The sequence below is a fragment of the Cavia porcellus genome, unplaced genomic scaffold, assembly GCF_034190915.1.
Source record: "Cavia porcellus strain 051 isolate PalLab524CR breed Dunkin Hartley unplaced genomic scaffold, mCavPor4.1 scaffold_21, whole genome shotgun sequence".
NCBI classification, from domain to species: Eukaryota; Metazoa; Chordata; class Mammalia; order Rodentia; family Caviidae; genus Cavia; species Cavia porcellus.
Window position 1 is genome coordinate 49381500 of NW_026947504.1, and position 12329 is coordinate 49393828.

The window sequence follows — 12329 nt, forward strand, 5'->3', positions numbered from 1 at the left end:
AACCTATTAAATTGTTTAAACTCAAAAAATTAATAACAACATGTAATATAGGAAAGCAAAGTCAATGACATAAACAGCCTGATTAGAGGTAAACAAAGCTTTAAATGATAATTATAAAGCAATTATGTCCATAGAATGAAAGCTAAAAGATACAAGTGTTAACTACCATAAGCCAGGAATAGTGGCAAACCTGTAATTCCAGCAGTCTGAAGTGAGGCAGTAGGACTTCAAACTCAAGTCCAACATGAGCATCTTAGCAAGACTCTGTCTCAACATAAAAAATAAAAAGGGCTGAGGAGGAGGAAGGGAAGCAAAAGTAAGGAAGGGAGAAAGAGGAGAAGCAGAAGAAGAGGAGGAGAAGGAGGAGAAAAAGGAGGAAGAAGGAGAAGAAAGAAATATAATTGAAAAGAATGCAAATAAGACTAAAACAGAAAATCACCAACAAACAGAGGAAGATAGGACAAATAGAAAAAGAAAACATCTACAAAACAAGCAGAAAACAAAATGTCAGTAGTAAATCCTTCTGTATATGTAATTATCTTTGATGTAAAGAGATTAAATTCTCCAATAAAAGGCATACAGTGACTGAGTGAATTAAAATCAAGTCCTAATGCACATGCTACCAATAAGATAATCACTTCACTTTTAATGACACGCTAAAAGTAAAGGAATGGTAAAAGAAATTCATGCAAATGGAAGCCCCCAACCCCTACAAGCAAGTGTAAAAATACTATATAGACAAAAATACACTTTCTGTCAATATCTATAGAAGAAAGGAAGAAAGAATGAAAGAAAGAACACAAAGAGGAAATTTTATGACAAATAATTGATTTCATTGTGTATATAACCATTATTAAATACATGTACTCAATATCAAAACACCTAAATACTAAAACAAATGTTAAAACTTGTAAAATGAGAGATAATCCCACACAATATTAAGCAGAAATTTCAAAGCCAACTTTCAACAATAGGCCAACCATAGAGAGATATTTGATTTTTAAAAATTTAGACAATTTTTACACCAAATGGATCTCACAGATACATACAGAATATCCCAACCAATAGCAACAAAATATGCATTCTTCTGAAACACACACAGAATATTTTCCAGGATAGATAACATACAAGAATACAAAATAAGTCAGCAAATTTAAAAAGCCTTAAAGCATATCATGTCTTTTACAACCATAATGATAAACAAGGAAATAACACAAGAGAAATTTCAGAAAATTTACAACTTCACAAATACTTATCAATATCAACATGCTCCTGAGCAACTAGTCGTGGGGGGAATAAACATAAAATATCTTGAAACAAATGAAAATATAAACATGCAAAACTAAATTTATAGCATCAACAGAAATAAAAGATGGTTTTATAACATGATCAACATTGATAAATCTTTAGCTAGACTAAGAAAAAAGTGAGAACTCAAATAAAATTATAAATGCAAAAGAGGATATTACAACTGAAAGCACCAAAATGCAAAGAGTGGAGGCTGGGGATTTAGCTCAGCGGCATAAGCACCTGCCTTGCAAGCAGGCAGTCATGAGTTCGATCCCCAGTACCAGAAAAAAAAAAAAAAAGCAAAGGATGAGAAAGATTATTACAAATAAAAATTTACCTGCCAATGAATTGCATAATCTAGAAGAAATTTTAAAATTCCTAGACATATATCTCTTACCAAGACTGAATCATTAAGAAATAGAAAGTCTGCACAGATCAATAATGAAATAATATCAATAATCAACAAATGGAATCATATCAAATTAAAAAGCTTCTGCACCACAAAGCAAATCATTAACAGAGATGACACAAACTTACCCTCAAAGTCCTTTCTAGTATACATAAAAAAACTCAAAAAATTTAGATACCTCAAATTTAAAGACTCAGCTATTAAAATGAACATTCGAAATGAGTAGACTCTTCTCAGATGGAGAAATACAAATGACTAATAAATACATGACAAACATAAAACAACACTAAGATTCCATCTCACTCCAGAAAGAATGGCTACCATCAAGAAATCACTAATAACCAAAACTGACAATGCGCTGGGGAGAAACAGACCCTTATCCATTGTTTGTGGGACTGCAACCTGATACAACCACTATAGAAATCAGTACAGAGACCTCAAAAAAAAAACTAAAAGTAGGAATCCCAATTGACCCAGCTGGCTATTCCTCCACTGGTATCTTCCCAAAAGATTTGCAAATATACCACAGTGATATATGCAGACCCATGTTTATAGCAGCACAATTCATAACAGCTAAATCTTGGAAACAGTCTATATGTCCATCAACAAACAAATGTGCTAAAAAAATGGCATTTGTACACAATGGAGTACTACAGTACCATAAAAAGGATAAACTTGAAAATTAATTCACTTTGAAACCTATTTTAAGTAAAGTAATTCAAATACACAAGCTTAAATAGTATATGGATTCTCTTGTATGAAAAACTCAATTCCTATAAAATATGAAATAAAAAAACCAATAATAAGAAGGAGTAACAAAGGTATATCAGTGTGGACAATGTATCTAAAGGTGTACTTTGACTTACTACAATTGACCTATGTGCTTTATATGTTCTTGGCTTTACTCCACTTTCAATCTGCATATATTATAATTAACTTTGTAAATTCTTTTAAGATAAATAAATGAAGCTGATGTTGGAAAAATAAAAGAGACGTAGAGGGAAGGAAGGAAAAGAAGGGAACTGAAGTGTGTTATGTGCACACAACTAACTCCCTACAGTAAATGTAATTATTATGTACTGCAAATACACACTAGGAAAGGTCAACATTTTTAAAAAGAATATATTAATTTATATACATAAAAATGAATAGACTGAATCAGTAAGAAGAAATCTACTATTCAAAAAGTACCCAGGATCTGATGACTTCACTATTGACTTCTACCTTTGAAGACCTAATGTCAATGTTTCTCAAATTCTTTGAAAAAAAATTGAAGAACAGAAAATATTTTCAGGCTCTTTTTATGAGTATTAATTTGATGCCAAAGTCAAATAAAAATCTTACAAGAAAAGCTATTTACGGGCCAATATCTTTGATGAACATAGGTGATCCCCCAAAAAAATACTAAAAACTTGTTCATACTCTATGATCATATGAGACTTGACTCTGGGATGCAAATGTAGTTCATACTCAGATCAGTAAACATGACGCATCACATTAACAGGATGAAAGGCAAAAGCCACTTGATCATTTTACAAGATACAGAAAACATTTCACAAAATTCAGTATCTTTTCATGATAAAAAAGCTCAGTACATTACAAACAGAAAGAATACACTCCAATGCAACAATGAATGAACATATGAGAATCCCGCAGTTAACATTATACTCAATGGTGAAAACTTGAAAATCTTTCCTCTAAAACCTGGAACAAGATAAGTGTGCACTCTTACCATTTATAGTCGCCATAGTACTGGAAGTCCTTACTGAGGAATTAAGCATGACTAAACAATTAAATTTGCACAAACATGCATGAGAGAAGAAAAATTGCTACCGTTTGCTAATGACGTGGTCAGACATATGGGAAACCCTGAAGAGTCCTCTAAAAAGCTATTAGAACTAATAAACATAATGAAGTATAGAGTACAAAATCAACATACAAAAATCAGTAGCACTTCTACACACTAACTACCCAATGAAAAGCAAATAAGAAAAAAATGCTATCAGTAGCTACAAAATAAAGTCAAGATAAATATAGAGAACATAAATATTGTACCCCAAAAGTGTAAAATGTTAATGATAGAAATTAAAGAAAAAACACAAATAAATAGAAGTACATCCATTTCGCATGGACTAGAAGAATTAATATTGTGAGAATATATATGGTACTTATAGTGATCTACAGAATCAGTGAAATCCTGGTCAAAAATCCCATGGCACTTTTCATAGAAATAGTAAAAACAACCCAAAAGTTAAAACAAAAACTATGAAAAAAATTGAATATTTACGCAATCAATGAACAAAGCTAGAAACAGCAAACTATAGGATCTCAAACCCCTTCATATAGCTGTAGTAATTAAAGCAGCATGGCATGGAGAAAGATACATGCATAAAGACATGGAACAAAAGAGGGTCCAAAAATTAGTTCATATGTATATTTGACGTTCCACAATGGTACAAGTACAGTTTGTACAATGAAAAAAAAGATAATCCCTTCAATATCAGTAAATCATTCTGGAAAAACTGGAAATCCATATGCTGAATAAAGAAATCACGGACATCTCAACTGTATGCAAAAATCAACCTCAAATGGATTAATGGCTTAAATATAAGATGCAAAAATATAAAATTACTAAAAGGAAACATGGAAAAATTGACTTTATATCCCAAAAGGCAGGTAATAAAATCAAAAATAGACAATGATATTTCAAATTAAAAAGCTTCTGTAACAGCAAAAGAAATAATTAACAGCAAGTAGAGAAAACCTACAGATTGGAAGAATATTTGTGAACCACACACCTAGTAGGACTTGATATAAAAAACACAAAAAGAAAAAACCTCAATAGCAAGAAAAAAAACAAACAAACAAAACGTAATTTCAAAATGCAAAAAGGACCTGAATAGATGTTTCTCAAAAGAATACATACAAATGGCCAAACTTAAATGAAAATCCTTCAGTATTGCTAACCATTAAGGAAACTCAAAACCACAGACCTCCTCTCTACATGCAGATGGTTTTATCAAACGTCAAAAGATAATAAGTATGCTGAAGCTGTGGAGAAGAGGGAATCCTTCTACACTGTTGATTAAAAGATATATTAGTACATTCAGTAAGGAAAAAAGTATGGAGGTTATCCAAATAATTAAAAATAGAATTTATTCAGTGATTCTACTTCTGGGTATTTATGCAAAAGGTTTAAAATCAGTAAATCAAGAGATGTCTGGGTCCCCATGTTCCTTACAGCATCACTCACAATAATGAACAAATGGAAACAACCAGTGTCAGTCATCTGATGAATGAATAAATTAAATATACACAGTGAAATGTTATTTGGCCATGAAGCAGAAGATTCTGTCTTGGACAGAATCTGGACAAACCTATAAAACCATACTTGAGATGAAATAAACCAACCAAAGTGAGTACCATCTATTATTTATGTGTGGAATCCAAAAAATTGACCTCAGAGAAGCAGAGAGTAAAACAGAGGCTCATTGAAAATTGCTTCTCACCTTATATTAGGAATTCACACAACACATATTAATAGTATTAATTAATTAATAGTACTAATTAATAGTATTTATTAATTAATTAATAGTATTAATTAATTAATCAGACCTGCTATGATTAATATCATTTACTACATCCCATTCTTTCCTTTTTCTCATGAATTTTAAGGAAGTAGCAGGATTACCCTGTTTCTAGTTAATTATTGCATGGGTGCTAGTATACGGCAGAGAAAGAAGTGACTTAGATACAGCAAGTTGGCAAATCCCTGCACTCACCATTATGCCGGAGGCTGACACAAAAGAATGGCAAGTTCAAAGCCAGCCTGACAAGTTAGTGAAACTTTGTTTCAAAATTGAAAATAAAAATCCCTGAGAAGTAGCTAGGTGATAGGGTGTTTGTTCAGCATAGGCACAGTCCTCAGTTCAACTCTCAGTACTATCAAAAAAAATTTTTTTTTAATTTTAAGTGACAGTATTTTTTCTGGGAACCTCCAGCTCAAGAGAGATCACAACAGGACTTGATAAGTAGAATGTCATGCAAACCTAGACTTTGATCCTGATTATATAACACCTTTTAGCTTTTTGTTTTGAAAAAAGGTAGATATATGTGGGGCAAAAATGGAAAATAAGTACATTTTTATGAACTGGTAATAGACAGAATTTGAGTTCATAATTGTTTCCAAATAGCTATGACACTTCCTGAGGAACTGTTACACTTGCTTGTCTTGTTTCAAAAATTTTTATTTTAAAGAGATTAAGACAAAAGAGGACATAACAAAGCAGATTAGAACAGAACAATTTAAGTAACACAGTATTTCACCACAAGACAACCCAATATAACAGTAGCTACCAATTATAGTCTTTCTCTTTGAAATAGTTGGGCATAACTTCATATACAATAGTATCTAACATAGCAAAGTAGTGTAAAACCATTCAGGAGAATGAAAGTATTACAGGACATTCAGAACCAAATAACAGAAAATGAACAATGGCTACTATATTATCTCATTGTCCATAAAAAATTTGTTTATACTATTACACATAATAAAATCCAATAAGATACAACATGACACAACCAATGAAAACAGAAGAATAAAAGCATGGTAAGACTTCAAAGCAAGATGATATTAAATCAGCACTGACTGTTATAATGTCTTGTTTTCTTCAAAATCGCTGTTAATAATATCACAGATAACAAAATCAAACAAACCAGCATAAAACCATTCCAACTAATGAATGAAAACATTATAAGTATTAAAAGCAATGTAATGGGGAATCATGATTACCATAAACTCTTATGTACTCTTTCCATTTCTTACACTAGGGAGACTATATGGTATTTATACATGTGAGTTTGATTTATTTTACTTATGAGTATGGTCTCAAGTTGCATCCATTTATTTATAAATTGGTCAATGTGATCATTCTTTATAGCTGAGTAATACTCCATTGTATAAAAATACCACATCTTTTTTATCTATTCTTCAGTTGATGTACACTTAGGTTGTTTCCAACATCTGGCTATTACACATTGTGCTGTTATAAACATGGGTGCGCATATATCACTGTGGTATGATGTTTTGAGTTCTTCTGGAAATATGCCTAGAAGTGGAATAGCTGGGTTGAATGGGACTTCCAATCCCAGCTTTCTGAGGAATCTCCAGACTGACCTTCACAGTGGTTGCACCAGTCTACACTCCCAACAACAGTGCAGGAGAGTTTGTTTTTCCCCACAGCCTCTCCAGCATTTGTTGTTGGTAGTTTTCTTGATCCTGGACATTCTTTCTAGGATGAGATGGAATCTCAGTGTTGTTTTTATTTGCATTTCTCTAATGACTAATGATGCTGAACATTTTTTCATATATTTATTTGCCATTTATATTTCATCTGAGAACTGTGTATCCATCTCAGATGCCCATTTTTATACCTACCTGTCTTAATGTCAGATTTTGTCATGTGGCTTGCTTAAATAATAAACTATTAGGAAAAAATAACATATGGAAATCCTAAGGATAAGCTTTAACAGATTCCTTGGCAATGAGAAAATCAACCAAGACAGATTAATATCTGACACCTCAAGTTAAAGCAGGAAAAATTCGGGGGAGGCTCGCAGTTTGTAGAGGTTCTAGTCCATTGTTGGCTAGTTCCCAAGGCAGAGCGACATGGCAGAGGAGAAAGATTTCATGGCAGGAAGAAGGCACCAAAGCATTGAGGTAGCAAGGAACATCAGCAGCCCTCTTCTGTCCCTTGCATTCCCCAAGGCATTACACATTTAATCCCAGCATTGCGCACTCTAGATCCAGCCACCTGCAAAGTCCCACCATGTGAGATTTTGTGGGGCATCTAGATACAAACCATAACAAAAGATAAGGAAATCCAGCATTTCACTTCAGTCTCTCTGTTATAAGCTCAGAAATGCTTCAACTAGAGGCTGCCTTGTCAGCTTAGTTGCCAGAGTAAAATCATTGTGAAACTGAGCCATAAGCTTTGACTACAACTGAAGTATAACATAGGCAGGCAATGAAGCTTTGAGTTGTTTTTGTGAACCATTATGATGGTGAAGTTGAATGTTACTGAAGTATAAAACTCAGGTAACTCATACAGTGAGGTTAAAGAATAATATTCCTACTCGCATGATCCAGGAGATAGAACCGTTAGACATATTTTGGTTGCTTTAGTTAAATAAAAAAAAATCATAGAATATTGGGGAATTATACCGCATTCATTTGTGGTTTAGGAAAAATGTGATAAATGTTGAATTTTATACCAAACAGCTGCAAAAGAAAGAATTCAACATGGTACTAGATGAGTCCAGAAGAGGGCAATTATCCACTAGGAAAAAATTTCCATAACAAAAGTATGAGATATAATCTGTGCTCCAATCTGCTGAAATTTTAGAGTTACAATTCTCTCACTGCAAATGATAGAATTCCAATATGATACAGAAAAGAAAATAAATGAGCCTTTGAAATCATAATCAGGTATTTAATGATCATGTTGTTTAAAGGGCTGGCATCCGTAAACTAACATGACTTATTTGCAATAGCTACGTTACAAATCCATTGCATATGTACAAATTCATTGCATATGCATTTCCACATGTTTCTAAACTGCAAGCACAAACCAATCCTTATAACCCATTCCCAGAGCAGAAGTTTAAAATGGTGAGATCCATATTCGTGTCGAAACAGGTAGTGAATATTTGCCACAGAGAATGCAGGGCTTTGGATTAAATCACCAGGAATGCTTATTCCCCCAGTGCAACATTTGAATAAAAATAAAATTATAACTACAGGAACATAATCTGTCCTAGTAAGAAAAATACCCTAAAATTTTCACATACATAAAATAAATACAGAGACCCTCTTGCTTTGTTAGCACTGAGAAGGGCAAGAGATTGCAAGGAGTGTCTGATCACGCTGTTGTTGTAATATGGATGCTGTTAGTATTGTACTTGTTATAAGTTCAGGTCATTCTCCTCTGTTAATATTTCATTGAGACTTTTTTTGCTGTGATTGGGCAAAGGCTATGCTTTGAAGGTAGAGAATGAAAATCAAAGTAGGAGTGACTTATAGTCTTTGGATTTTATGTTTGCCTCCCCTCAAAAAACTCAACAACATGACTTGAGAGCTGTGTGTGTTGGCTTCAAGGCATGCTTTTGGATGTGCAAAATGACTTCAGTGTTGCTCTGGTAGCTCACCCGAGGGAGTTGAAGGTGTGTCGCTTGCATTCTGATCCAAATGCTGAACACAGGAAAAACTGACAATGAGAGATAAAAAGCTGCCAAGAATACAAAGCACAGAGAACAGCTCTCTATAAGTGGTGGACAAACTTAATCAGAACTTTCTTTCCAAATTAGTATCACAAAGAATACCATGCTCAACCTAGAATATGCAATGAGGTTTACAAATACACATCAATTACATTACATAATTTAAAACTAAGTTTTGGATCAAAAGAAATTGTGTATCTTGTCATTAAGTAGAATGACCACAATAATTCCCCTTTTATGAGTAATATATTTCTGATGGGCTGATTTGGAAGTTATTATTCAGTTTCAACCAGAAAGCAAAGATTAGTTTACAGGAGCATCCTCCTGTTTGTTGGAGGAGAAAGTTCCCTTAAATAGTATTGAAAGACATTCTATGTCTCTGCCGTATTGCACTTCAGAATGAACCAGTACAGAGTTTCTAGGACAAAATGAAAGGCAGAAGTGACTCATTCACTGTAATTTAAGGTTTCCTCTGTATTTACTGGGTAATTGCTGGTTGGTGGAATGCTGAGAAGGAGCTTGCAGAGTGAAAGTGCCGTGCACAGGATGCAGGGCAGTGGGCTGCTCAGATCAGTAGTTTCACAGGGGAACTCCTGAGGAAGTCACAAACCTCGCTGCAGGTCAGGTGCAACTGAGTAAATGTTGGGAACACCTCATAGAATTGCGGGGTGGCTATCTGCAAATGTTGGAATGCTTCCAGGAAATCCAAAAATGGCTATTTATGTGATGTCCAGAGACTGAGAAATAATAGACACATTGCAAATAAAAATAAAGTTTTCCAGTGATGATTCAAGTAGTCGTTAACCCTCAGTTCAGTCCATTTACTGTCAAGGAAAGTTGCGTTAATCCTTATTATGTGAAGTTTCATATTTGTAAATACACTTACTTCCTAACAGTTTTTGTAACTCCCAAATTAGTTCCTCCAGGAATTTTATGGATCTGCATGCAAGAAGCTATATGCAGGGAGCTGCAAATCATTAAGCTGTCCACCATGTACATCCCCCACTGAGGCTGGGAAAGCAGGGCTCCATAATCATATTCCACCTTTCATGCTGCAAACAGCTATCTTTTTCCCACAAAAAGTACCACGTTTTGCCACTTTTGTGCTTCTTGATGGTGATTTTACTGCTGTAAATCAAAGCACTGATACGCTGTCTAGTATTTCAAGGTACAAGAAGATTGTGCCTTATGGAGAAAATACCTACGCTAGGTGAGCTTTGTTAAATAGAACACACATAAAATAAAGTTATGCATGAATTGATTAAAGTATTGTGACCAGAAGTTTGAAGTTATATCACCTGTATTTCTTATAGGTACAACAATTCAGTCATTAACTCAGAGTTCAAGGCAACTGCTATACCTTTAACAGTGAGAAATTGACTGTATTTAGCAATTTCTTAATATCTTAAGAATGATATGAGGTAAATTCTTCATGTGTCAGATTAAAGGACAGCAAGGAAACCACACATGAATTCTTTCTACTCTTAGATTTTAGTACTCAGTGAAGACTCAGTAAAGTGGATAAATCGGATAATTCATTAGGTCCTTTGAGCCCCTCAAATTCCATGATTTACTTCATTATATGTGTCTTGGTTATTTTTCTCATTGTTGAGACAAAATACCTAATGCCCAAGAAAGAATGGAAGATTTGTTTAACTTACAATTTTTGGAGATCTTAGTCCATACTTAGCTGGTTCCAAGGCAATGTGGTGTGGCTAAGGGGCAACTCCCACAGCAGCTGCAAGCAACAAGAGCAAAATGGGCAAAAAAAAAAAAAAAAAGGAAAAACATGCCTCCTTCCGTCCCTTACACTTTGTGCTGGCTACCTGCCCCTGGGTAGGTGCAACATTCACAGCCAGTCCCTGCACTGGACAATGAAGCAATCACAAATGCTAGACTCAGCATGAAGTTGGGGGGGGGTCATCCAAACATAAAGTACAGCAATATGAAACAACAAATATTTATTAAATAGCTACCGTACACTAAGTTAGGGAATAGAAAATTGGTAAAACATAATGCTTTTGTTTTAGGAATTTTGCTGAGACAAAATACCCAACACCAAAAGTTAACAGGCAAAGGTTTATTTAGCTCACAGTTTGTAGATGTTTTAGTTCATAATCAGCTTTCTCCAAGACAAGATGGCGTGACAGGCAGACATGGCAAAGGACAGACTATTCACAGGTGGCAAAAGCTGGCAAAGCATACAAGCAAAGGACAACCACAGGTCTTTCTCTCCCTTATGTCTTATGCAGGATGCTTAGGCTGGGTTGCACTCACACCCTTAATCCTAGTGCTCTTGTTCCTAGCATTGCACTATGAATCAATCTCAGCATCACATACTCTATCTAGGTCCAATCACCTCTAAAAAATCCCCTCATGACTGTATGAGGCCTTGAGGGCACATTTATATATAGTCCTAATGTCTATTCTCAAATAAATTTGCCTTTCCAGAAGGCAAAGAGTATGGCACAATATACTCTCCTTATTACTAAATCACAAGTAGGTATGTTATACTAGGATAGAGAGGGATGGATGGGAGCATGTAAAGGGAACATAATCCAAACTGGCATAGGGTTAGAATTGACCAGAAAGTTTCTTACAGGCTGCTGAGCTGAATATATTAAGGTGCATTTATTTTAATTCTTCAAATTCTCAAATGTCTTGAATGAGGGAGGTTATATTTCTGTGTAAGTGGGCATACTTTAAGTTATCCAACTTTGACTTTTAATGATTAAAATCATTAAAAGGTGAATATTTTATTCAAAGAGAATATTTCTGATATCAAAGTCTAATCTTGAAATGTATAATTGATCTTCAGTTAAGACTGATGATAAACAAAAACCCATTATTTGAACTGAAAATACCCCCAAGTCAAGTTCGCTTTCCTTCAGTGCTGTGAAAAGTTGTCAGTGTTCTTGTAAAATCAAGGAAATAATTTGAAGGTTATGTAATAGAAAGCACGCACTAAAAATACAGATAAATAATCCAAAAGTTGTCATAGAAGTTTAAATTACTTGATATATATCTGATAATCTTGCACATTATATGCAAGGAGTCAGAGAAAAATACCTGTTGTTCCTCTATTGTAAGTATCAACAGCTGCAAATATCAAGGTCTCCTCCCATTTTCATCTCCCTATAATTGGTAGAGATGTTATCTAAAAAGATTTTAGTTAAAAATGATTGGCCAAGGGATTTAGCTCAGTGGCATAAGCACCTGCCTGGCATGTGCAAGGTTATGAGTTCGATCCCTGGTACCAAAAACAAAAGTAAAAACAAAAATGTAGTATTTGCATGTATCTTGATGTGTGTCACTCATATTTATATTGACAACACTGCTGCTGCTGCAAGTT